The sequence below is a fragment of the Scardinius erythrophthalmus genome, assembly GCF_964197995.2.
Source record: "Scardinius erythrophthalmus genome assembly, chromosome: 10".
Lineage (NCBI taxonomy): Eukaryota > Metazoa > Chordata > Actinopteri > Cypriniformes > Leuciscidae > Scardinius > Scardinius erythrophthalmus.
The window spans coordinates 19989212-20013765 of record NC_138230.1 but is presented as its reverse complement, the minus strand read 5'-3'; the positions used below and the strand labels follow the sequence as shown (position 1 = coordinate 20013765).

General features: G+C 43.3%; 1 protein-coding gene across 1 annotated transcript in view; it reads left to right on the top strand.

Annotated features, from left to right (window-relative positions):
- st3gal1l3 (ST3 beta-galactoside alpha-2,3-sialyltransferase 1, like 3) overlaps window positions 1–24554 on the top strand; it is a gene marked incomplete at both ends in the record, with an annotated part of 149949 nt that overhangs the window by 110219 nt on the left and 15176 nt on the right. The window lies entirely within an intron of this gene.

The following is a 24554-nucleotide window of genomic DNA, read 5'->3' as shown; positions in this document are numbered from 1 at the left end:
TGTCTCCGACAAAACTCGTTGGCAGAAAGCGCAGATGGATCTTACACTACGTTAAGCATACAGATTAGTCAGATTACCCGCTCAGCCAAAGCAAAACTTCATTTACAAAACACCGTCGCATACAAATGCTTCCCTTACCTGTCTCAAATGTCCATACTGAACTCTCCAGAAAGCACACAGACTGGCAAACAGCACCGACAGTGAATAAGCAGCTTCAGCGATCTTTTACGAGCAACACCTGACACTGCACTCCAGCAAAAAGCAGCAGGGCGCCTGGGTGACGTCACGGCCCCGGATAGTGACGCACACTAAGGAACCGGTAACCCATGCTCTTATACACACCGGATGCCAGGCCATTGGCCAAACCATGACAAGTTGGAGGGGTCATAACCCTTCCTGCTACACATACATTTATATCTTAATAGGTAAGTTTGTACTTTTTTGCATGTACGCAAACAACACTCTTTAAGTAAATACAGTTCTTTAAATAGATATTGTAAGGGGGGTACAGTTATAAGACCCAGGACCAGATATGATGAAAGAAGACCAGGAGTTGTGAAGTTCAATCAAATAAGTAAAAATTTACTGAAGAATAGTTTGCAGTTCAATTGGTAGAGCCAGCGTCAAAGTCTCACGAGGAGGTCGCAAGCTAACTCTACCTTACACAAAATCTTACACCAATTATACCTTTTACAAGGACATACATGACATCATCGTTGACTTCTGATTTGCTAAGAGAACATAAAGTCTAAACATGAATACATTTTTAATAGATAAGTGGGTATATCATCATTAATCAAAACAGTTGTTGCCCAATTCCAAGATTTAAGTCCATGGTGACCTTTCAGGGTCCGAGGAAGGCGTCTTCGTGTCTATATGTCGTAGATCACAGTGTTAAGAACCTGTAAAGAATATCAAACACACAAACACAGCACCAACGAACAACAGTTCTTCTCAAGGCTGAAGAAGGCCTGAGCTCATTATCAGAAGAGCAGTCCACCATAACAAGCTGATAAAACATTTCACTCCTCAGAAAGCAGGAACAATAATATCCCCCTTTACTCCTTAGAAAAATGCACATGAGGATGTAGACTTAATTAAAATCAGGTAAATTTATGCATTAGAAATTGACCCTTGAACTTATACAAGTCAACCAAGAAAGATATATATATATAGATGCAGATGTATGAAGGTATAAGCAACACATGAGTACAAAGTCCTTCTCGCTGCTCTCTGTATCTCAGGAGAATTATTATCAAGAGGGCCCTTGCCTGCGAACACAAATCAAGGGCATACATTGGAATGCACCTAAAAGAAAATGGTTAAACACTCACAGAAATCATATGAGTATATATATATTTGATTCATTCAATGAATATAGAAATGATTATGATAACATGCATATACTTGTTTATTGAATTGTTAATAAGAATAATAAAGTAATCATTCAAAAGGATATATGTAAATTTAAATTGAAGAGGCAAGGAATTCTGACCCCAACCCTTCAATATGAAGAAGATTTACGTCATTTTGTCCATTGTGTGTCCATTTTGCATAGAAAATCCATCCTTTGTGGCTTCAAGCCACATGGCAAAACTTTTTTTGTTGAGTCCGAGAGTCTGTGGTCATTCAAACCTTGGTCTCAGGACTGAGGGACTGGGGTGAACAATGGACAAATGGTGATGGGATCAGTCCGTGATCAGTAACATGCTAATGTCATCATTATTCCCTTCCACAAATGGTACCTGGCAATTGTCTTTGCAGGCTTATCTCCTAGCCCACCTAGTTCTGGAACTTCTTTTGGAGGTGTGAGTTTTAGGGAGGTGGTCCGTTCCAGGGCAGACTATCTGCACATGTATCGCTCTTACTGCCTACAGGAGGAGGCGGCGGCGCACCAGTCTGTTCAGCAGACAGGACCTGAGAGCGTGTAAATGTGAAAGTAGGACGATTGTAGAAGCAAGCACAAATCAAAGCTCAAGTCAAGTCACCTTCATTTATATAGCGCTTTTAACAATATAGATTGTTTCAAAGCAAATTTACAGTGATAATAGGAAATTAAAGTTACAGAGATTGTTTTGGCTATAGCAGCTCTAGAATAAAGTTATTGTCCAGTTTTTGATTGATTCACTTCCATTGCAAATATCATTAGTTATTAACTTAGGGCCACTTACATGACAAGCTTAGCCAGCTTAAAAGTTTTTGGTAGGTATTCTAATGACAAAGATGAATTAATGATATTAAGAAGAGGATCTATGATCTCTGGAAGCATCTCTTTCGGTACAGGGTCTAACATACACGTTGTTGATTTAGATGATTTGACGAGTTTAGACCATTTTTCCTCTCCTATAGCAATGAGGGCTGCAGGGAATTTCTGTACTGCACCCTTTGATAGCAAAACATGTACTTCAGCTCAAAGAAAGTGGGTGAGTAGGTCTTCGAGCGAATATTGTCTCTAAATCCCAACTGACATGCCAGGAATGGCTTCCCAAGTCTGGCTCCAGACAGGGGCGGGGAGCTTGCAGCAGGAATTGTGTTGGTTTTTTTTGTTTTTTGACACACTTTAACAACTGAAGGAGGTCTGGGTGCACATACCACTGGTGGGAAGGACCCAGTACCCACAACAAACACAGCACCTCCAACGCCTGGAACTGAACAGAGGGTTGGGAGGTGAAGACACGGTCACTTTGAGGGTTGTCTGGCCTTGGAGCAACTTACCCCCCCCCCCCCCCCGTTCAACTTGGGAAGCACTTAGCTGGGCGGAAGCATTGCCTCACCTCGGGTTCCGCCTTGGGCTGAGGCTGAACGGGCACGGGAGCTGGCTTGGTGTGCTGCTGAGTCAACAATGACAACTTAGGGTGACTAAAAGCAACAGAAGAACTTGTATGCTTCAGTAGGAAGTGGTGCATAGCCTGTGACAGCTTCCAGGCTGCTGTAAAATGTTCAGCAAAGCTGTGCAGATCCGAACACAGCCGAAGGAGAGACAGGGGTGTCAAGGAGGGCTGTCTTGTCTGTGTCCTTGATCTCCAATTCTGTCAGGACCACTATCGTCAAATACGATTGACCATTAGCATACTGTATAGTTTGGATTGACAGTATGGTTCTGTTCTGGGCAAGAACTCCCTGCGCATCCATGCAGCCCAGCATGGATAAGAACAGGGAGAAGAGCAGCAAATAACCCCCCTTAGGGTAAACAAAACAGAACCAACAAGAATGTATTGCAGATTTCATTAATGTCAATATTTTAATATAGTCAAGTCAAGTCAAGTCATCTTCATTTATATAGCGCTTTTAACAATGTAGATTGTTTCAAAGCAGCTTTACAGAGATAAACATATAATTTATGGTAACAGAGATTGTTTTGGCTTTATAGAGGTTCTTTACCCTTAAGAACAAAAAGTATACTTCAAGTTCATTTTATGAAGTATACTTGAGTAATGTTCAAGTATATTTTTAAGTATACTTTATGTAGTAAGTATACTAATGTCAATATGTACTAGTAGTAAACTTGTAAGTGTACTATTTTAATACCGCTTGGGACTAAATTGGCCCACTTGAAGTATATAAAAGTATATGTTTAAGTGTACTATAAGTGTAACAGTAGTAAACTTTAAGTGCACAACTAGTTTATAATTACGTTTCTCATTTGTACTGCAAGTGAACTTATGAGTATACTAGTAGTTTACTATTTTAATACTTGTAGCAACTTTGAAGTATACTCTCAGTAAACTACTAGTTTAGTAGTTTTATACTACAAGCTTTCTTTAAGTGAACTTAACATCATGCTTATAGTTTACCATTTATATATTATTTTTACTCTTTTAGTGCACTCTCAGTAAACTACTAGTTTAGTAGTTTTATACTACAAGTTTACTGAGAGTACACTAAAAGAGTAAAAATAATATATAAATGGTAAACTATAAGTATGATGTTAAGTTCACTTAAAGAAAACTTGTAGTATAAAACTACTAAACTAGTTTACTGAGAGTACACTAAAAGAGTAAAAATAATATATAAATGGTAAACTATAAGCATGATGTTAAGTTCAATTAAAGAAAACTTGTAGTATAAAACTACTAAACTAGTAGTTTTCTTTAAGTGAACTTAACATCATACTTATAGTTTACCATTTATATATTATTTTTACTCTTTTAGTGTACTCTCAGTAAACTACTAGTTTAGTAGTTTTATTCTACAAGTTTTTTTTTAAGTGAACTTAACATTATACTTATAGTTTACTATTTATATACAATTTTTATGCAGTTGCAGTAGGCCTACAGTATACTACTATGTTCAAATGTTATTTTTTATACTTGAAAAATACCTCTAACTCTACTTTAATTTTAAAAACATTTGATTAGCTTCATGCATCCTTTTTTATCAACACTCGAATGTCAGTAAGTTTCATAAAGAAAGACAACATTTTGTTAAAATGTTGAGAAAATAGTTGAGAAAATCACATTTTTGTCAAAGACTACGCCTTGATCAGATCCAGAACGATAATCAAAACACAGGTGGAGTAGGTCGAGTCCAACACCGCCAAACCGTCACAGTCGTTTTCTTTTCATGGGTTAGGCCTTCGCTTAATTTCATTTGAAAACATTAAGCAGTTTTGATTTGCAAGCTGTTTAATGTTTGATGATCACATTATTTTACATTTGAGTGAGCAATCTTCTATCACATGGTTCAGCTTCTTCTTCTCCTGTGTTTTGATCCAGAGATTCTGTACTAGAAGATGTGTCATAGCGCCCCCTACCGTATAACAGTGAAAACATGGATAGCTGGAAATTTCAGTCAATGGTGGGGAAAAGTTTAATTAAAGTAAATATGTACACTACCAGTGAACTAGCCTACACAAAAATTCAGATACGCAGAATTAGAAACATATCTGTTTTATATCAACATTTTAATCAATATTTTCAAACAAAGTTGCATAAGACTGTATATGAAAAACAATGTAAAAAAAGTATATTTAATAGGCTACTCGATCTAAAGAGTTAACACAACTACAAGCCAAGTATTCTTTGAATAATTAAAATTTTAAGTATATCTCGATCAAAAGATTGAGTACAAGTATAGGCCAAATATACTTGGACTTTTCTCTCAGTATAAGTCAAGTACACTTAAGTGTAATTAAGTATATTTTTGAGAAGTATATAAAATGTAGACTGAAAGTATGCTTTCTTCTTTTTAGCTGAAAAGAAGTATACTAATAGAACACTTGAATAAACTTATTTTCCATGCTTATTTTATTTACTCTATAGGCTATTCCACCAGAAAGTTTGTTACTATATAAAGCTGAACATGTTAGTTTAAGACGGTATGTAATATTATGTTTTTAAAAAAAGTATTTAATAAGCTACTAAATCAAAATAGTAAACACAAGTACAAGCCAAGAATACTTAGAATACTTAATTATACTTTTAAGTATATCTCGATCAACAAGTATAGGCCAAATATACTTAGACATTTCTGTCAGTATAAGTCAAGTATACTTAAGTGCAATTTGAAGTATATTTCTGAGAAGTACATAAAGTATATTTCTGAGAAGTATATAAAAAGTAGACTGAAAGTATATTTTCTTATTTTTAGTTTAAAAGAAGTATACTAATAGAACACTTGAATAAACTTCTTTTTCGTAAGGGTAGTAAAGTTATTTTCCAACTAAGGTTAGTTATGATTGATTCGCTTCCGTCGCAACAATCATTTGTTATTAAATTAGGGGCCGCTAAGACGACACCATTCTCTCTACATAGACTTTAAACGCGAACCTGTGAGAAACGCTGATGGCGTTCACATGCGCATTAAGAATTGGTTCTATAGTTATGTGTGTTTGAATATATGTACGCATGTTTGTAATTCCCTACAAACCAAGCCTAAACAAAGTACTGGTGTTTCCTTATAATTTTTGATACAGAATTTTATTTTATTTGATCAATTCGGGGTAGATACGCGAATTGAGTTTCCCGACAGCGCTTTATCTGTAGAGTGGTAAAGGGATCCTCCATAGGGAGAGACTAGTTGGCACTTCAGCACGGCGTTGTCATCGGGTCCAGGCGAAGGTCCTTCATCAGATCTGGATACGGCCTGGATCCGGCAGGCTGCGGGAAAACCTCGGGATAAACAAAGACACTAAAATTAGCGTAGATGCCATTCTTCTTATGATGTAACGAGTACATCAGGATTTATGGGAAGTGTTCCCGGTTCCAGCTGACCTAATCTATGCAGCCTAACATTGCATTATAGAAGTCTATAATGTATTATGTGAAAGTTAGGTCAAAGAGATGTGTTTTTAGTCTAGCTTTGAACTGACAGAGTGTGTCTGCTTCCCGGACAATGGTAGGAAGGCTGTTCCAAAGTTTTGGTGCTAAATAGGAGAAGGATCTACCGCCAGCAGTCGATTTTGATATTCTAGGTATTATCAACTGGCCAGAATTTTGAGATCGCAATAGACGTGAAGGACTATAATGCGTTAAGAGCTCGCTCAAGTACTGCGGAGCTAAACCATTTAGTGCTTTGTAAGTGATCAGCAATATTTTAAAATTGATGCGATGTTTAATAGGGAGCCAGTGCAGTTTTGACATAACCGGGCTAATATGGTCATACTTCCTGGTTCTTGTAAGAACTCGAGCTGCTGCGTTTTGAACTAGCTGTAGTTTGTTTATTAAGCGTGCAGGGCAACCACCCAGTAGAGCATTACAATAATCTAGCCTTGAGGTCATGAATGCATGAACTAATTGTTCCGCATTTGTCAATGAGAGCATATGACGTAATTTAGATACATTTTTAAGATGGAAAAATGCAGTTTTACAGATACTGGACACGTGACTTTCAAATGAAAGATTGGTATCAAAGAGCACACCCAGGTTCCTAACCGACGACGAAGACTTAACAGAGTAGCCATCAAGTGTTAGACAGTATTCTAGGTTATTACGTGAGGACGTTTTTTGTCCAATAATTAGAAACTCTGTTTTTTCAGAATTTAGAAGTAGGAAATTACGAGTCATCCAATTTTTTATATCCGCTATGCATTCCGTTAATTTTGTGAATTGGTAAGTTTCGTTAGGTTTTGAAGAAATATAGAGCTGAGTATCGTCGGAATAACAGTGAAAGCTAATGCCATGTTTCCTAATGATATCTCCTAATGGTAGCATGTACAGAGTGAACAGCAGCTGTCCTAGTACTGAGCCTTGTGGTACGCCATACTGAACTTGTGATCGATGAGACATCTCTTCATTTACTGCTACAAACTGATAACGGTCAGATAAGTATGATTTAAACCATGCTAGTGCAATTCCACTAATGCCAACATAATTTTCGAGTCTATTTAAAAGAATGTTGTGGTCGATAGTATCAAATGCAGCACTAAGATCGAGTAACACTAATAGAGAGACACAACCACGATCGGATGATAAGAGCAAATCATTTGTGACTCTAACGAGAGCAGTCTCAGTACTATGGTACGGTCTAAATTCTGACTGGAAATCCTCGCAGATATCATTTCTTTCAAGAAAGGAACACAGTTGTGAGGATACTGCTTTTTCTAATATCTTTGACAGAAAAGGTAGATTCGAGATCGGCCTGTAATTGACTAATTCTGTAGGATCAAGTTGCGTTTTTTTAACAAGCGGTTTAATCATAGCCAGCTTAAAGGTTTTTGGTACGTATCCTAGAGACAAAAATTAATTAATGATATTAAGAAGAGGATCTATGACCTCTGGAAGTATTTCTTTCAGTAGCTTAGTCGGTATAGGGTCTAACATACATGTTGTAGATTTAGATGATTTAACGAGTTTAGTAAATTCTTCCTCTTCTATAGCAACGAACGAATCAAATTTTTCCTCCGGGAGACTACAATGCACTGCCTGATGCGATACTGTAGTAGACGGTTGCATAGTTATAATTTTCTCCCTGATATTATCAATCTTATAAGTGAAGAAGTGCATAAAGTCATTACTGCTGTGTTGCTTGGAAACTTCGGTGCTTGAAGCTTTTTTTTTCGTTAGTTTATCCACCGTTTCAAATAAATACCTAGGATTATATTTATTTTCTTCTAATAGGTTTGAAAAATAAGCAGATCTAGCAGCTTTTAAGGCCTCTCTGTAAGCAATCGAGCTCTCTTTCCATGAAATGCGAAATACTTCTAGTTTTGTTTTCTTCCAGTTGCGCTCCATTTTTCTGGCTGCTCTCTTAAGGGCCTGAGTGTGCTCGTTGTACCACGGCGTTGGACTATTTTCTTTAATCTTCTTTAAGTGCAACGGAGCAACTGTGTCTAAAGTGCTGGAAGAGAGAGTTAAAAGTTTCTGTTGCAATATCGAGTTCTTCTAAGCTATCTGGGATGCTGAGATGGTGAAACTGATTAGGAAGATTATTAATAAAGCAATCTTTAGTGGCAGAAGTGATCGGTCTAACATATTTGAAACACGGAGTCGGCTTTGCAGCCTTGGCTAAATGAAGTTTACACGAGACTAGATAATGATCTGAGATGTCATCGCTCAGAATTTCAACGGCATCAACATCTATTCCATGTGATAATATTAGATCTAGAGTATGATTACGACGATGAGTAGGTCCTGACACGTGTTGTCTAACTCCAATTGAGTTTACAATGTCTTTAAATGCCAATCCCAATGCATCTTTTTCATTATCGATGTGTATATTAAAATCACCAACAATTAGTACTTTATCTGCAGTCAATATTAATTCTGATAGAAAGTCCGCAAATTCTTTGATAAAATCTTTAAGGTGTCCTGGTGGCCTGTATACAGTAGCCAGCACAAATCTCAAACGTGATTTATCATTTATACTATATATTTTTACATTAAGTACTAACACTTCAAAAGAATTATATTTAAAACTTGATTTCTTAGTGGTTTTTAAAATATTACTATAGATTACAGCAACTCCTCCCCCTTTACGTTTCAGACGAGGCTCATGTTTATAACAGTAATCTTGCGGGGTGGACTCATTTAAAGTAATGTAATCGTTTGGTTTTAGCCAGGTTTCTGTCAAACACAGCACATCTAGGTTATTATCTGAAATCATATCATTAACAATGAGTGCTTTTGAAGTAAGCAATCGAATATTCAGCAACCCAAGCTTTAGCATTTGCTCATCTGTATTATAGCTGTTTTTTATTTGTTGAACATCAATTAAATTTTTAACCTTAGGGTTTAAACGTTTTTTGGATTTCCAAATTCGGGGAACAGACACAGTCTCTATATGATGATAGCTAGGTGAAAGAGGCTCTATGTGATGGGATTTATCTGACCTGGGTGACGCGAGGCCGCTAGCAGACGGTCAGTTTAGCCAGTCTGTCTGCTTCCTGACCTGAGCCCCAGATTGTCATGTTTGAGCTCTAAGACTATGTGCCATATTACTAGAGAGAAGAGCAGCACCATCCCAGGAGGGATGAATACCATCTCTTTTCAACAGCAATACCATCTCTTTTACACAACATAATTCGAGAATTTAGTCTGATTCAAGGGGAATCAGAATGCCAAATCCTGACTGGACGAGAGGAGGAGCTGTGGATGGAAGAGAGTAATTAGTTCCTGAGAGACGCGATAGCTGCTGATAATACCGAAGGAGCTTATGAATACAGTGATAGGCGTGGTATTCCTATAGGTAGACGTGGATCAGCTGAGAGTCAGCTGAAGCGAGCTTGACTAACGTGACCTGCCAGAACCAATGCTATGAACCAACCAATGCAACGCTTGATGTTTAACCATAGATGGCACTTTGAGCACCTAGCGTTTGAGTGAGGTCAGTTGCGCTGTGCAGCTCCTTGAAAGGAGCGGGGTCTGGGCCGGACTCATCCATAGCGTGGAGGAGTTTGGCTAGAAACACTTGAAGGACCGCCTTCATATGGAGAGCGAGTCCAGCTTGACAGGCTGCAGAGTAGGTTTGCGACGGCCTCCTCCAAGGAGAAGCTTTCGGCACCGTCAACAATGGTGAGGGCGGGCAAGCAAAAGAGTGACCGCAGGCAAAATAGGTGCCACATATGGTAAGGTCATCATGAATGACTGGGGTGAGTTCCTGATGAGGGGCTGGCTGATGGCACCCTGACTGCAGGAACCAATCGTTTGAAGCGGCTGTGGGCAGGCACTTCCAGGGCCAACCACTCCAAATCGAGTTTATGACAAGTTCAGGCTAGGCCCTTAACATCACCTGGCTCCTTAGGCGGTAGGGGGCAGAGTCCTGCATGGAGTCCAATGTCATTGGCACAAATTCCTCCTTGGAACCCTTAAAGGACACCAAAACACTCACACCAGACCAGAGCATGTGAGCGGAGTGGAGCAGTGAGAATCTCCGCTCATCGCTCACGGAACTGTTCACCCCTCCGCTCCCCCGCTCAAAGCTACATCAGGCCGCTCCGCTCATTATCGCTCAGCGCTCAACGCAGTTTGCTTCGCGCTCCACTCAAATTGCCCCCCACTCGCTCCAAAAAAGAAAAAAAATCTATATATGACTTTTAGCTTAGACCACAGCCTTACCTCCTAAAGAACTAATGAGCAACAACAACATTTTTCAAATAGAAATGTTTTATTTCAAATTACAAATGACAAATTAGTCACAAAAATTCCTGTAAAATTAAACGAATAAATGGGCCTAATAATATAAATAAAAATTATATAAACAAAAATATACATAAACGTTTTAAAAGTAAATTAACTATTAGGCCAACATTCTTATAACTGAACTTTTGCGCAGCGTGCAGGATTAAAATTTAAATTGGCTTATATCAATTGTACAAAAAAAAACTGCTGTAAAATTAAACGAATTAATGGGCCTAATTATATAAATAAAAATATACAGGCTATAGGCCTACATCAAAGTTTTAAAATGAACTATGAGCCGCTTTAGACAGGCGGGGAAAAGACGTTGAGTTTTCTTTCCAAAATCGAATGACATCTGCGTCCGGGTTCTGTCTCGGGGATGAGAGGTAATTTTCAACTTCACCTTTGGCGTCTCCGGTAATGCGTTGCTGCTCGTTGAAGTATGACCCGAAGAGGCGAGCTCTTTTTGGTTCAGGCTTGGGATTCAGGTCAGCGGCGGGTGGTGTGTCGGTCTCGGGTGTCCCACTGGGAGCATTAATTTCCTACACTTCTTTTATGAGGAGGTCACGGATCTCCCCGAGTTTGTTGCATACAAACTCATCTCGGATTATCCATTCTGTCTTGAAACGGGGATCTAACACTGATGCTAAAATGAGATGTTTATCAGTATAGTATATTCCATAGCGAGTTGACAAGTTGTTTGCCAATGTTTCTGCAAAAGCAGCGATGCCCATTGGAAGTGCAGCATGAGTGTCATCGGTGAGCAGGGATTTTATTTCTGTGACAGCAGGGAGGATCATCCCCAGGTTCCCCAGCTCCTTCTGCATTTTTTCTGTGAGGTCTGCCAGAGGTGTCAGCACACTGACAAGGTGCGTCAGCTGGCGTACTTGATTCAGGGTGATGTTAGCAACATTAGACTTGAGTTTGTTTTGCCATAACGGGTCTTTTTGGAACAGCCGGATGACCGACTGAATCATCCGAAGCTGGCTGCTCCATCGAGTGGCGCAGGCATTTGTGGGACGGACCCCTAATTGGTCTGTTTCCCCTGTGTTCAGGGTGCTCTTGCGTACACTTTTCACCAGCTTGCAAACTTTCACTAATCGCCTATTAATGTTGTCGTGCTCGTTAACGGCATCTTTGATCGCCAGCTGAGCATGTGAATGGGGCATCTCAGATGTAAATTTGACACAGTAAAGTACTGATTTATCATAGTGTCTACATTAATTGTGATCACTTCCACATGGACTTGCGAGGGCGCCGGTGGTTCCTCATCCTCCTCTTCATGTTCAGCATTGCTGCTGGCATCCGCGGTCACTTCACCCTCTGCCTCCTCTTCAGTGCCAGGGAGGAGGTTAAACGCCTTGATCATGTTGCTGCCACTGTCAGTGACGACACGAATCACACGTCGTTGCACGTTCCAATATTTCAGTACACTTTCATACTTTTGATAAATACGATCTGCGGTGTGGTGCCCTTGTATGTGCTCACAGCCCAACAAAACCGTGTGCCCCGGAACGTCCCATCAATGAAACTGGCCACGATGCCAAGGAAGCTGTGCCCTCTTCTACTGGTCCAAATGTCCGCTGACAGTACGAGCCCATCACCATTTTGCAGTAGGTCTCGCAGTTTGGCTTCCATCTCTTCCAGAGCATGTGGCATGAGCGTGTCCCGTACGGTGTTGTAGCATGGGGGTGCGTAGCAAGGTTGAGCTGAGCTGGCGAAGTGTTGCATCCCTTCGCGTTCTCCTATACTCAGCGGTTCATAGTCCATGTAAATCATTTAAAAAAATGCTACATCCAGCTCTCTTTTTCTCTCCCTTGTTATGGTTGGGCCTTTGCGTGCAGTGAAGAAACTTTTGAATTCCTTAACCGTTGTCTCTTGTTGCTGCTGCTCCTCCTCTCGCTCTATCAAATACAAATTCACGGACGACACAAATGAAATAAAACGAACCATTATGCCTACTTGAATGACAAAACGAATTTGTTTGAATATTAAGCTATATTTAATTTACACTTTGTTACAAGTTACTGTATTCAATTTGCTAACCTTTGGCTTCCTTCCCAGCGTGTTCACAGAGAACACTTTCATGCTTTCATGCTTTTTTTACTTACTGAAACGATGTCTCCACATTCGTTTTCTAGTACCACATTGTCACTGTTAGTTAGTTTTTTAATAGTGCACCTGTATGATTTCTCGTTTTCTTTTTTGAAGTACTTTTTGAACTCCATTATTGAGCCGCGTTTTGAATGAAAATAGTCTGTTGATGACAGTGAAAGACAGATGGATTCTGGGTCAGGCTTGACTGAGCATGCTTCAGACTCGTGGTGAGCGGAGCGAAATTTGAGCGGGAAATAGAGAAAGAGAAAGCGGTCTGTGAGCGCAGCAAGGTGAGACTCACACTCTTGAAGTGAGAGCGTCAGTCTTTGATGAACGCGGTTTGGAGCATCAGTCTTTGATGAACGCGGTTTGGCGTTGGCGCAGCCCCGGCAAGTTACGACCTCAGTGACAAATGTGGCAAGCGGCTAATAGGCTAATTATTCTCACCTGAATAATCGCAGAATAGTCGCAGGGGAGAAGTGCCATTCTCAGCTGCCGAGTTGTCAGCGCTATTCTCAGCTGCAGTGCTGTCAGCGCCGTTCTCGCAGTGTGAGCAGCTGGTCTCAGTGAGTGCAGCCACTGCATGGCAATCTATGCAATCGGTGAGCTCGTCCGAGCTACAGTTGTGACGCAACATTTTGCATCAAATGTTGCTGCTCTTTTAGAAAGAAATTTGCTTCTTTGTGCTTTTACCAGAAAGCCACAGGGGAGAATCACTGAGTCAGCTAAAGCTGCAAGGTGCCGTTGGTCCACTGTAGAGGCTTGCTTCAATGGCGAGTAGAGAAGCTTGTTTGTTGTTGTCTTTGGAGTCAGCGAGGAGATGATCTTCATGCTGAAGGAGAAAAAATCTGACTCAAAATGGCTTTTAGCATGACTTAAATAGGCAGTCGGTCCGTCTGTTTTGGTGGGCTGAAACCAATCAGGCTTCAATATTCTGAGAAAACGTCTCGGTTACATATGGTAACCCTCGTTCCCTGAGTAGGGAACGGAGACGTCTCGTCGGAGGAGTTTTCAACGAATTGGGATCACGCTAGGGAGACCAACTGTCTTCGAGTGAGATAAAACGAGCCAATGAACATTGGCATGCAAAATTTGCATTCCGCGGCCCGCCTACCAGCGTGGGTATAAAGCGGAAGCAAGCGCATACACAAATGTATGCGCTTTGTGCTTTTCGCTGAGGAGCCGAACGGTGTCCAGTCCTCCGCGAAGGTACAGCAGCATGGCGACGGGACGAGACGTCTCCGTTCCCTACTCAGGGAACGAGGGTTACCATACGTAACCGAGACGTTCCCTTTCGTTCGGGAACTCCTACGTCTCGTCGGAGGAGTTTCCAACGAATTGGGATCCCTAATAAAACGCCATGGTGCTGGCCCCTTCCAGCACCCTACCTAAGCTTCAGCAGCAGTTTCTTAAAATTTACTCCTATGTGCGGAAGCTTAGCTGGGAAGAGTCACACTGCTGTTCCGCAAGACCCGCTCAGTGGACATTGGATAACACTGGGAAAGCGTGCCTAAGATGTAGAAGGGAACGCTGCGGAGCCCAAGCCTGCCCGAAGGGAGGCACTAGGAAAACACATGTGCACTAGCCCGTAGGGTAGTGAACACATGGCAGTCTCTGAGGTAGTCCCAGCCCGGAGGGTGGGAGCGTACTCAGCAGAGATGACAGACAGAGTCTGTCAAGGGGAAGACACTGGCTAACCCGGAGGGTAACCTAACGTGGAAAGACACCTATGGGGTCGCCGTAGGGACCACTACATAGGACCCAGCCTGAACTCAGCTCAACAGAGAGGAACAGGCCTGGCGACCGGCGATCCGCCTCGCCTGTCACCAGAGGGGGAGACGGAGGAACTCACGAGGTTAGCCGTTTGTTGGGTAATCAACGGAGCAGAATAACGCATGTATCTGGCCCCTGGGGCGAGAATGCGTAGCAAGCCGACACTAACCTAATTCCTCGTGCTACTGGCCAAAGCGAGTACACGGGAGGAAACAGGTTCTACACGAAGGCTATAAAACCTAGCGAACGTGTTGGGTGTCGCCCAGCCCGCAGCTCTACAAATATCTGTCAGCGAGGCGCCTTGTGCCAAAGCCCAGGAGGAGGCAACACTCCTAGTAGAGTGTGCCCTCAACCTAGGTGGACAAGGCACGTCCTGGGACTCATAAGCCCGGACGATAGCATCCACTAGCCAGTGGGCTAACCTCTGCTTGGAGACAGCCTTCTCCTTCTGCTGGCCTCCGTAACAGACAAAGAGCTGGTCTGAGGTCCTAAAGCTTTGAGTCCTGTCAATGTAACAGCGCAGAGCGCAAACAGGACAGAGCAAAGCCAGGGCTGGGTCTGCCTCCTCCGGGGGCAGCACTTGCAGGTTCACTACCTGATCTCTAAACGGAGTGGTAGGAACCTTGGGCACATATCCGGGCCGGGGTCTCAGAACAACATGAGAGAAGTCCGGCGCGAACTCTAGGCACGATTCGTCGACCGAAAATGCCTGCAGGTCCCCTACCCTCTTGATGGATGCCAAAGCGAGCAGGAGAGCTGTCTTCATTGACAGAATATTTAAATCGACTGCATGCAAGGGCTCAAAAGGTGGATTCTGGAGTGCTCTGAGCACTAAAGTCAGATCCCAAGAGGGTACGGGTGCTGATTACGAGGAGGATTCAATCTCCTAGCACCCCTGAGGAACCTGAGGACCAGGTCATGCTTTCCCAAGGACTTACCTTCTACTACATCGTGATGTGCGGCTATTGCGGCAACATACACTTTGAGGGTGGAGGGAGACAGCCTTCGCTCCAACCCATCTTGCAGGAAGGAAAGCACGACACTGATCGGGCAAGTTCGGGGGTCTTCCCGACAGGAAGAGCACCAATCGACGAATAGGTTCCACTTTAACGCATAGAGGCGCCTCGTAGAGGGGGCTCTAGCGGAAGTGATGGTGTCTACCACAGCCTGTTGTAGGCCACCTAGAACCTCCGCGTCCCGTCCAGGGACCAGACATGAAGTTTCCAGAGGTCTGGACGCGGGTGCCATAGAGTTCCCCGTCTCTGAGAGAGAAGGTCTTTCCTCAGAGGAATGGGCCAAGGAGGGGCTGTCGCGAGGAGCATGAGTTCTGCAAACCAAGTCCGGTTGGGCCAATACGGCGCAACTAGCAGGACCTGTTCCTCGTCCTCCCTGACTTTGCACAGAGTCTGTGCGAGAAGGCTCACTGGGGGAAACGCATATTTGCGAAGACCCTGGGGCCAGCTGTGCCCCAGTGCATCCGTGCCGAGTGTTCCTTCGGTCAGGGAATAAAACAACTGGCAATGGGTCGTGTCCGGAGAGGCAAACAGATCTATCCGAGCGGCTCCGAAGATTCCCCATATCAGCTGGACCACCTGGGGATGGAGTCGCCATTCTCCCGGAAGTGGCGGCTGTCGTGAAAGCTTGTCAATTGTGCGATTGAGCACACCAGGGATATGAATGGCTCAAAGCGACCTCAGATGCTTCTGACTCCAAAGGAGGAGGAGGCGGGAGGCGAGTCGCGACATATGACGGGAGCGTAGACCACCTTGATGGTAGATGTACGCAACGGTCGCAGTGCTGTCCGTTCGGACCAGTACGTGCTTGTGTCTGAGAAACCCCTTGAGGCGACACAAGGTTAGGCGTACTGCTTGCAACTCTAGGCAGTTGATGTGCCAATGCAGCTGGGGCCCCGTCCACAGACCCGAGACTGCATGCCCTTTGTACGTGGCCCCCCACCCCATGGCAGAGGCATCTGTGAAAACCACAGCATGCCTGGAAACCTGGACTAAGGGCACTCCGGCCCGAAGAAATGCAGGATCCGACCATGGGGAGAAGGTTTAGCGACAGTGCGGGGTTACTTTGACCCGGAACGTGCCGCTCTGCCACGCCCACCTCGGGACTCGATCGTGAAGCCAGCGCTGAAGCGGTCTCATATGTAACAGGCCGAGCGGCGTTACTGCGGCTGCGGCTGCGGCTGCCATATATGTCCCAGGAGCCTCTGAAACTGTTTCAGTGGGACCGCTGACTTGCCTCGAAAAGACTTGAGGCAGTTAAGCACTGACTGGACACGTTCCTCTGTGAGGCGCGCAGTCTGGGCGACCGAGTCCAGTTCCATACCGAGATAAGAGATCCTCTGCACAGGGGAAAGTTTGCTCTTGTCCCAGTTGACCCGAAGCCCCAACTGACTGAGGTGCCAGAGCACCATGTCCCTATGATCGCACAACACATCTCGCGAGTGCGCCAGAATGAGCCAGTCGTCGAGATAGTTGAGAATGCGAAAGCCTTGTTCTCTCATGGGGAACAATGGCCGCCTCCGCGACTTCCGTGAAGACACGGGGCGACAGGGCCAGCCCGAAGGGTAGGACCTTGTACTGATATGCTCGACCCTCGAAAGCAAACCGAAGAAATGGTCTGTGTCGAGGAAGAATCGAGACATGAAAGTACGTGTCCTTCAGGTCGATCGCTGCAAACCAATCCCGGGGACGGATGCATTCGAAAGTGCGTTTCTGTGTGAGCATCTTGAACGGGAGCTTGTGCAGGGCCCGATTCAATACTCGCAGGTCCAGGATTGGCCGTAACCCACCGCCTTTCTTGGGTACAATGAAGTAAGGGCTGTGAAACCCTGACCTCATATCGGCTGGAGGGACCGGCTCGATCGCGTCCTTCGCCAGCAGGGCGTCGATCTCTTTCCGCAAGACAGGAGCATCCACTGGACGCACACGGGTGAAGTGGATGCCCCTGAACTTGGGAGGCCGGCGTGCAAACTGAATTGCATAGCCGAGCCGGATGGTGCGGATGAGCCAGCGCGACGGCCTCGGGAGCACTAGCCAGGCTCCGAGAAACCGCCGCAACGAGCCCACCCGCACCGCCGGCGTACCCGCGGAGGGGCAGCGAGGCGGAAGGCAGGGACACGGCTCTGGTGGCATTGTAGCGGCCGAGAGCGGGCTCTGGGTGTGTACTTGGACAACACCTACCTGCTTCCACCGGAGGACAGACGGCAGAGAAGACCCTAGAGTGTTCTGCTGCGGGCTGTCGCCTGGCGAGAGAAGGGGAGGAGACGAGGAGCGAGGCCCAAGGGCGGCTGCTGGTCTCCGTGCCTTCACGCCCAGCGGCAGACAGGAGTGACATGACCGGGGTGGCGCCACTAGCTGGGAGCCAGCGCTGTGACCAATCACGGTCAGTCACTAAGCGCAGCTCCACCCTGAATCAGAACTACCCACGTGCACTGAATGTGCAGGGGTAGTGAGAGAGGAAAAACTTCTGCAGATTTAGGCATGTTTGGCTTGCCATATTGGCACCAAAATGCTTCCATACTGCCAAAGTTTTTCACACCCATCCAGGCATTTTAGACCCAGGAAGTGTGGCTGTCAAGTCTGAATCAAGCACGAGAACACACCATTATAGTAGGAACTCAGCATCATTTTCAGAGTATAACAGCCCTCTCTCCGATGTAGCAATCGACATCTGTCATCCCCTGGAGCCCCGAATGAAATGCTTGGTCCCTCAGGAGAAGGACCAGAATCCCATCCGAAAGCCTCGATGGCACACGGCACGCTGAGCGGCTCAAGCCCTTATTTCTTTTTCACGAACAGGGAGACGAACAACGTGCCGACGTGGTCATGCACTCATGAGAAAACATGAACCACCCACGAACGCAGTCTCAACACACTGATTAGGCATGTGAAACAGTGATCGTGGCCGCCAACCAGGCATGCAAGACAGTGAACGTGGCTATCGCCTCGATGACACACGGCACGCCAGGCGCTCAAGCCTTCAGGCAAGGCGAACAACGTGCCGACGTGGTCATGCTCTCATAAGAAAGCATAAACCACCCACGAACACAGTCTCAGCATGTTTGCGATGCGCTAGAGGAGTGGGAAGCTCGTGAGGGTCTTTCACCTGGCGAGACGTTCCACACTGTAACCCCCAGATCACCAAATGCTCATTAGCCAAAGTAGTCCTCCCCTTTTTTAGAAAAGGAACTAGATTGGGGAACAATCAAAGGGACTCAACCTCGTAGAGGTACACGAGTCTCGATCGCGCATCTAGAGCGCCAAATGACTCGCGCTGGGTTGCCGTGACAACCCGCGCTGTCAGCCGGCGCTCGACGGCACACAGCTCGCTGAGCGGCTCGAGCCTTTAAAAAGGGGAGACGAACAACGCGCCGACATGGTCATGCACTCCTGAGAGAACATGAACCACCCACGAACGTAGTCTCATACTCTGATTAGGCATGTGAAACAATGAACGTGGCCGTCAAATGAGAAAAGGAAACGATCGCATCCAGAAACACATGAGTGAAACGTCATCCTGAAAAGGACGCACTCGTATTGCTCTTTCAGGAAAAAAGTACTCTCTTTATTGTGCTGAAGCACACAGGGACCCAACGCGGCAACACAGCAGGGAAACTGCAAGCCCGCTGTGCGCACTCAACCGTTTACCAGCTGTGAAAACAGCTTTTGAATTAACAGCGTGTAGACGCAGCCGGCAGACAGGAAATCGCGCGGTCGCTGAAACGCCGTCTCACCAACACAGAGAGATCCCTTCCTGAAACAGCAGACTCGTAGAGCGTAAGATAGATACAATCTTAAAGCTCATTCACTCAGAGAGGACACAATCGGTCGGCTCCGAAGCTAAAAGCGTTTGTGTATGCGCTTGCTTCCGCTTTATACCCGCGCTGGTAGGCGGGCCGCGGAATGCAAATCTTGCATGCCAATGTTCATTGGCTCGTTTTATTTCACTCGAAGACAGTTGGTCTCCCTAGCGTGATCCTAATTCGTTGGAAACTCCTCCGACGAGACGTAGGAGTTCCCGAACGAAAGGGAACTGAGTTTTTCCCATATGCGTCAGAAACATCAACGCAATGTGAGTGAACCGTATCGAAAGGAACCTGAGGATGCATGTTCATGGTTACCATATTCTGGATCAAAGTATAGTATATGTTACGTTTCCTTAGCTGGTAGCATAGCTTTTCTGTCAAGGTTTATGTAGAGTATAGTATATGTTACGTTTCCTTAGCTGGTAGCATAGCTTTTCTGTCGAGGTTTATGTAGAGCACGGCTATCAGACCAAATAACAGGGACACCATTTGAGCAAGAGTGGAAAAAAGCCATATAAGTCTTCCGCTAACAATGTATACAATGTAGGCATTACAAAATACCAAGCTATTTATACATTTGTAGCGTTTAAGGGCAAGTGCAGAGAACTTTTACAAGTTCTAAACTGAGCAGTTAAATATAGCAGAGCCATGTCAGAGGGAACCATTTGATTGAAACCATCCAGGAAAAATACAAAAAGGTAAAATAATATAATATAATATAATCTACAGACAGATAGGCTAACCTTACATAAAAAGAAGTTTATTCAAGTGTGCTATTAGTATACTTCTTTTAAACTAAAATCAAAAAGTATACGTTCAGTCTACTCAGAGATATACTTTATGTACTTCTAAGAAATATACTTAAAATTGCATTTAAGTATTCTTGACTTATACATAAAAGTTGAATAAATATTTGGCCTACTTGTACTCAATCTTTTGTTCAAGATTACATAAAAGTATAATTAACTTGGCTTGTAGTTGTGTTTACTCTTTGGATTGAGTAGCCTATTAAATATTTTTTCACATAGTTTTACATACTGTTTTATAAACTTACACTGTTTGAAAATATTGATTTATAAAGAAAACAGATATGTTCCAAATTCTGAATATCTGAATTTTTGTGTAGGCTAGTCCACTGGTAGAGCACATAGGCATTTTCTTCAAATCTACTTTACTCTTTCCCCGCCATTCCACTGAATTTTCCAGCTATCCATGTTTTCACTGTTATGCGGTATGGGGGGTTATTACGCATCTTCTGAAATAGTACATAATATCCAGATCAAAACACAGATGAAGAAGAAGCAGAAAAAAGTGATTGAAGCGTTGCTTATGCACATGTAAGCTAACGCGATCATCAAACAAATGAACAGCATATAAGCTCAAAACTGCCTAATTTTACCGAATGAAATGTCGAACCCATGAAGAGGAAATGACTGTGAAGCTTTGATGGACTCGATGTACTCCATCTGTGTTTTGATCATCATTCTGAATCCCATCCGGACGTAGTCTTTAAAAAAATGTGATTTTCTCAACTTTTTGTTTAAAATGTTGCTTTTTTTATGAAACTTACCAACATTCGTGTATTGAGGGATGCATGAAGCTAGAATTTTTATTTTTTTTTAAGGGAAAGAGTTAAAGTACAGTTAAAGGTATATTTAAAATATAAATAATTAATACCTAAATAGGAACAGAATAGGTGATAAACCTATGCGCGTGAACTCGGCAATCGACTACTTTGGACTTCAACCGAAAAACAGGATGTAAACAGGTATTTGCGCTGGCTTAAATAACATCATTTTTATACATATCTTTTACATCTACTGCAGTCAGATCCACTCGTGTTAACTCAGAAGGAATCACTCACATTTTCTGTGCACTTGTAATGACACATCAAGGATGTTAAGAGCCTAAAAGCAGGTTTAGTACTTGCCCCATTGAAGTCAACAGGGTGCAAATTTTAAAAATAGAATAACTCGGTGTAGGCAACACCGATTTTTGTAGTTGTTCTCTGTATTGACAGCACTCCAAATGTACAATAAAATGAGCTCAATGTTAAAATTGACCGGAGTTCTCCTTTAAAGTGCAAAAATAATATATCGAAAACTATAAGTATGATGTTATGTTCACTTTAAATTTATGCTGCATAAAACTACTAAAATAGTAGTTTACTGAGAGTATACTTCAAAGTGTACTTTCACAAACTAAAATATGCCGTATTTGACTAGTAAACTGTCAGTAAACCTATAAGTTCACTTGTAGTATAGTTGCAGTACAAATTAAAAAGTTAGTTGTAAACTAGTTGTGTACTCTTACTAGCCTAGAAATCTAGACGCACCCTAGCGGCAGCAAAATGTATTTCGCAGCCAGGGTAGTCTAGCAACTCTCAATAAACCTTCTCGCTGCAAAAACCCAGATTGGGTCAGGCCAATCACGTTGTGTATAGAGTAGGCGGGGGCGGGCTTAACATACACGACAATTGCGACGGTTACCTGGCTGCTGCTACTTGAAAACAAAGAATGGCGGCTGCTGATGGAGAACAACGGTCTTTCGAATCGGCTTTGGCCGCGACTCTGGAGGACTTGGAGTTAAGTTTTTCTTTGAGAAAAGAGCAAAGAAAGGCACTTAAGTCATTCTTAAAAAAAGGAAGATGTGTTCGTCGTTTTGCCGGCCAGATATGGCAAAAGTTGAATCTATCAACTAAGCTCCGCTGTTGGGAAAACGCTCTGGTTGGTTGAAGCGCTGTCCTATTGCGTGCAGAGAGAATTTGAAACACAGCCGTTAATCCCGCCCCTCGGATTGAGCCGTGACTATGGTGAGTTTCCAGACCTAACATCTTGATGTAGGTCTGGCTTGCCAGGCTATACTCTTACACTTAAAAGTATACTTTTATACACTAAAAAGTGGGCATATTTAGTCCCATGTAGTATTGAAACTACTAGTATCTCACGTCAGTATTGAATCATCTAATACATTGATATTAGTATACTTACTACATAAAGTATACATAAATATATTCTTGAACTTTACTTAAGTAAACTTAATAAAATTAACTTAAAGTATACTTATTTTTTGTAAGGGTACCCAACTACTATATACCAAGGAATTGATGATGGCTGGGACAAACGATATAGAGAGTGGTGGTAACTTACTGTATCAGATGTCGGAGAGGTGATGGATACAAATAGAGAGGGCTCGCAGCAGATCAGCTGATGGGTTCAAAAGGAAAGTCAAGCAAAAACAAAATACGAATACCAGCGGGAAGCGGCAGCACAAGCACACCTAGTGTTCGCACACCGTAAACCAGAAAGTGACTGGGATATATGTACCAAGTGACTCTGAATGTGCCGTTGTTGTTGGTGCCAGACAGGCTGGTCTGAGTATTTCAGAAGCTGCTGATCTACTGGGATTTTCACACACTATGGGCGAAAATGCCTTGTGGATGCCAGAGGTCAGAGGAGAATGGCTAGACTGGTTTGAGCAGATAGAAAGGCAACAGTAACTTAGGGCGTTATCACACCTGAAAGTCTGCATGAAGGTCCGAACCAAAGTTCATGTTTTGATACATTTTATACATTCGGTTAGTTTTGGTTTGGTTTCACATTGCAATTATGCGAGCGCACTAAAGAACTTTACATGACATACTTGCGTCCTGTCGTCAACATCTATGTGGGCTGCATCTTGACATTGATTGGTTTGTAAACGGACGGATATCGTTGCCACTATACTGTTATTATTACGGCATTACTACCTGCAGCACCAACTATACTCAAGGCTAGTTCAAATTCGCCAAATGAACGTCCTCGTTGTGCAAACATTTTATCGTCGCCGGCAGGAAAGGAGGAGAAGACTGCTTTAGGCTATGCGGGAACCACCGGAACTTCCTGTAAATGGTCTGAAAGTCCAAACCATACAGAAAATGCTTTCACACTAAAAACGAACCGAACCTTTGTTCAGTTTGATCCGGACCGAGACTACCTCTTTTCGTCTGACCAAATTTTGTCTGTTTGGTCCGGACCATGGTCCGGGGGAGGTTTCACACTTGTAATTTTGATTCGATCAAACTGAAAAGTCCGAAAATCCGGACCAAACAAGGTAGGTGTGAAAGGGCCCTCAAATAACCACTCGTTACAACCCAGGTATGCAGAAGAGCATCTATGAACGCACAACACGTCAATCCTTGAAGCAGATGGGCTATAGCAGCAGAAGACAATACCAAGTGCCCCTTTTGTCAAGTCAAGTCAAGTCATCTTCATTTATATAGCGCTTTTAACAATGTAGATTGTTTCAAAGCAGCTTTACAGAGATAAACGTATAATTTAAGGTAACAGATATTGTTTTGGCTTTATAGCGGTTCTTTAATAAAGTTATTTTCCAGCTAAAGTTAGTTTTGATTGATTCGCTTCCGTCGCAACGATCATTTGTTATTAAAATAGGGGACGCTAAGACGACACCATTCTCTCTACACAGACTTTAAACGCAAACCTGTGATAAACGGTGATGGCGTTCACATGCGCATTAAGAATCGGTTCTATAGTTATATGCGTTTGAATATATGTGCGCAGGTTTGTAACTCCCTACAAACCAAGCCTAAACAAAGTACTGGGCTTTCCTTATAAATTTTGATACAGAATTTTATTTTGTCACTTCGGGGTAGGTACGTGAAACCATTTTTTTGCCAGCAAAGAACAGGAAACTAAGTCTACAATTCACATGGCTTACCAAAATTGGACAATTGAAGATTGGAAAAATGTTGCCTGATCTGATGAGTCTTGATTTCTGCTGCGGAATTCAGATTGTAGGGTCAGAATTTGGCCTAAACAACATGAAAGCATGTCCTGCCTTGTATAAATGGTTCAGACTGGTGTTGGTGGTGTAATGGTGTGGGGGATATTTCCTTAGCACACTTTAGGCCTTTAGTACCAAGTGAGCTTCGTTTAAACACCACAGCCTACCTGAATATTGTTTCTGACCATGTTCATCCCTTTATGACCAAAGTGTACCCATCTTCTGATGGTTACTTCCAGCAGGATAACACACCAATCTACAAAGCTCAAATCATCTCAACAGGTTTCTTGGACATGACATTGAGTTCACTGTACTCAAATGGCCTCCACAGTCCCCAGATCTCAATCCAACAGAGCACCTTTGGGATGTGGTGGAACGGGAGATTTGCATCATGGATATGCAGCCAACAAATCTGCAGCAACTGCATGTTGCTATAATGTCAATATAGACCACAATTTCTGAGGAATGTTCTGAGGAACACTTTGTTGAATCTATGCCACAAAGAATTAAGGCAGTTCTAAAGG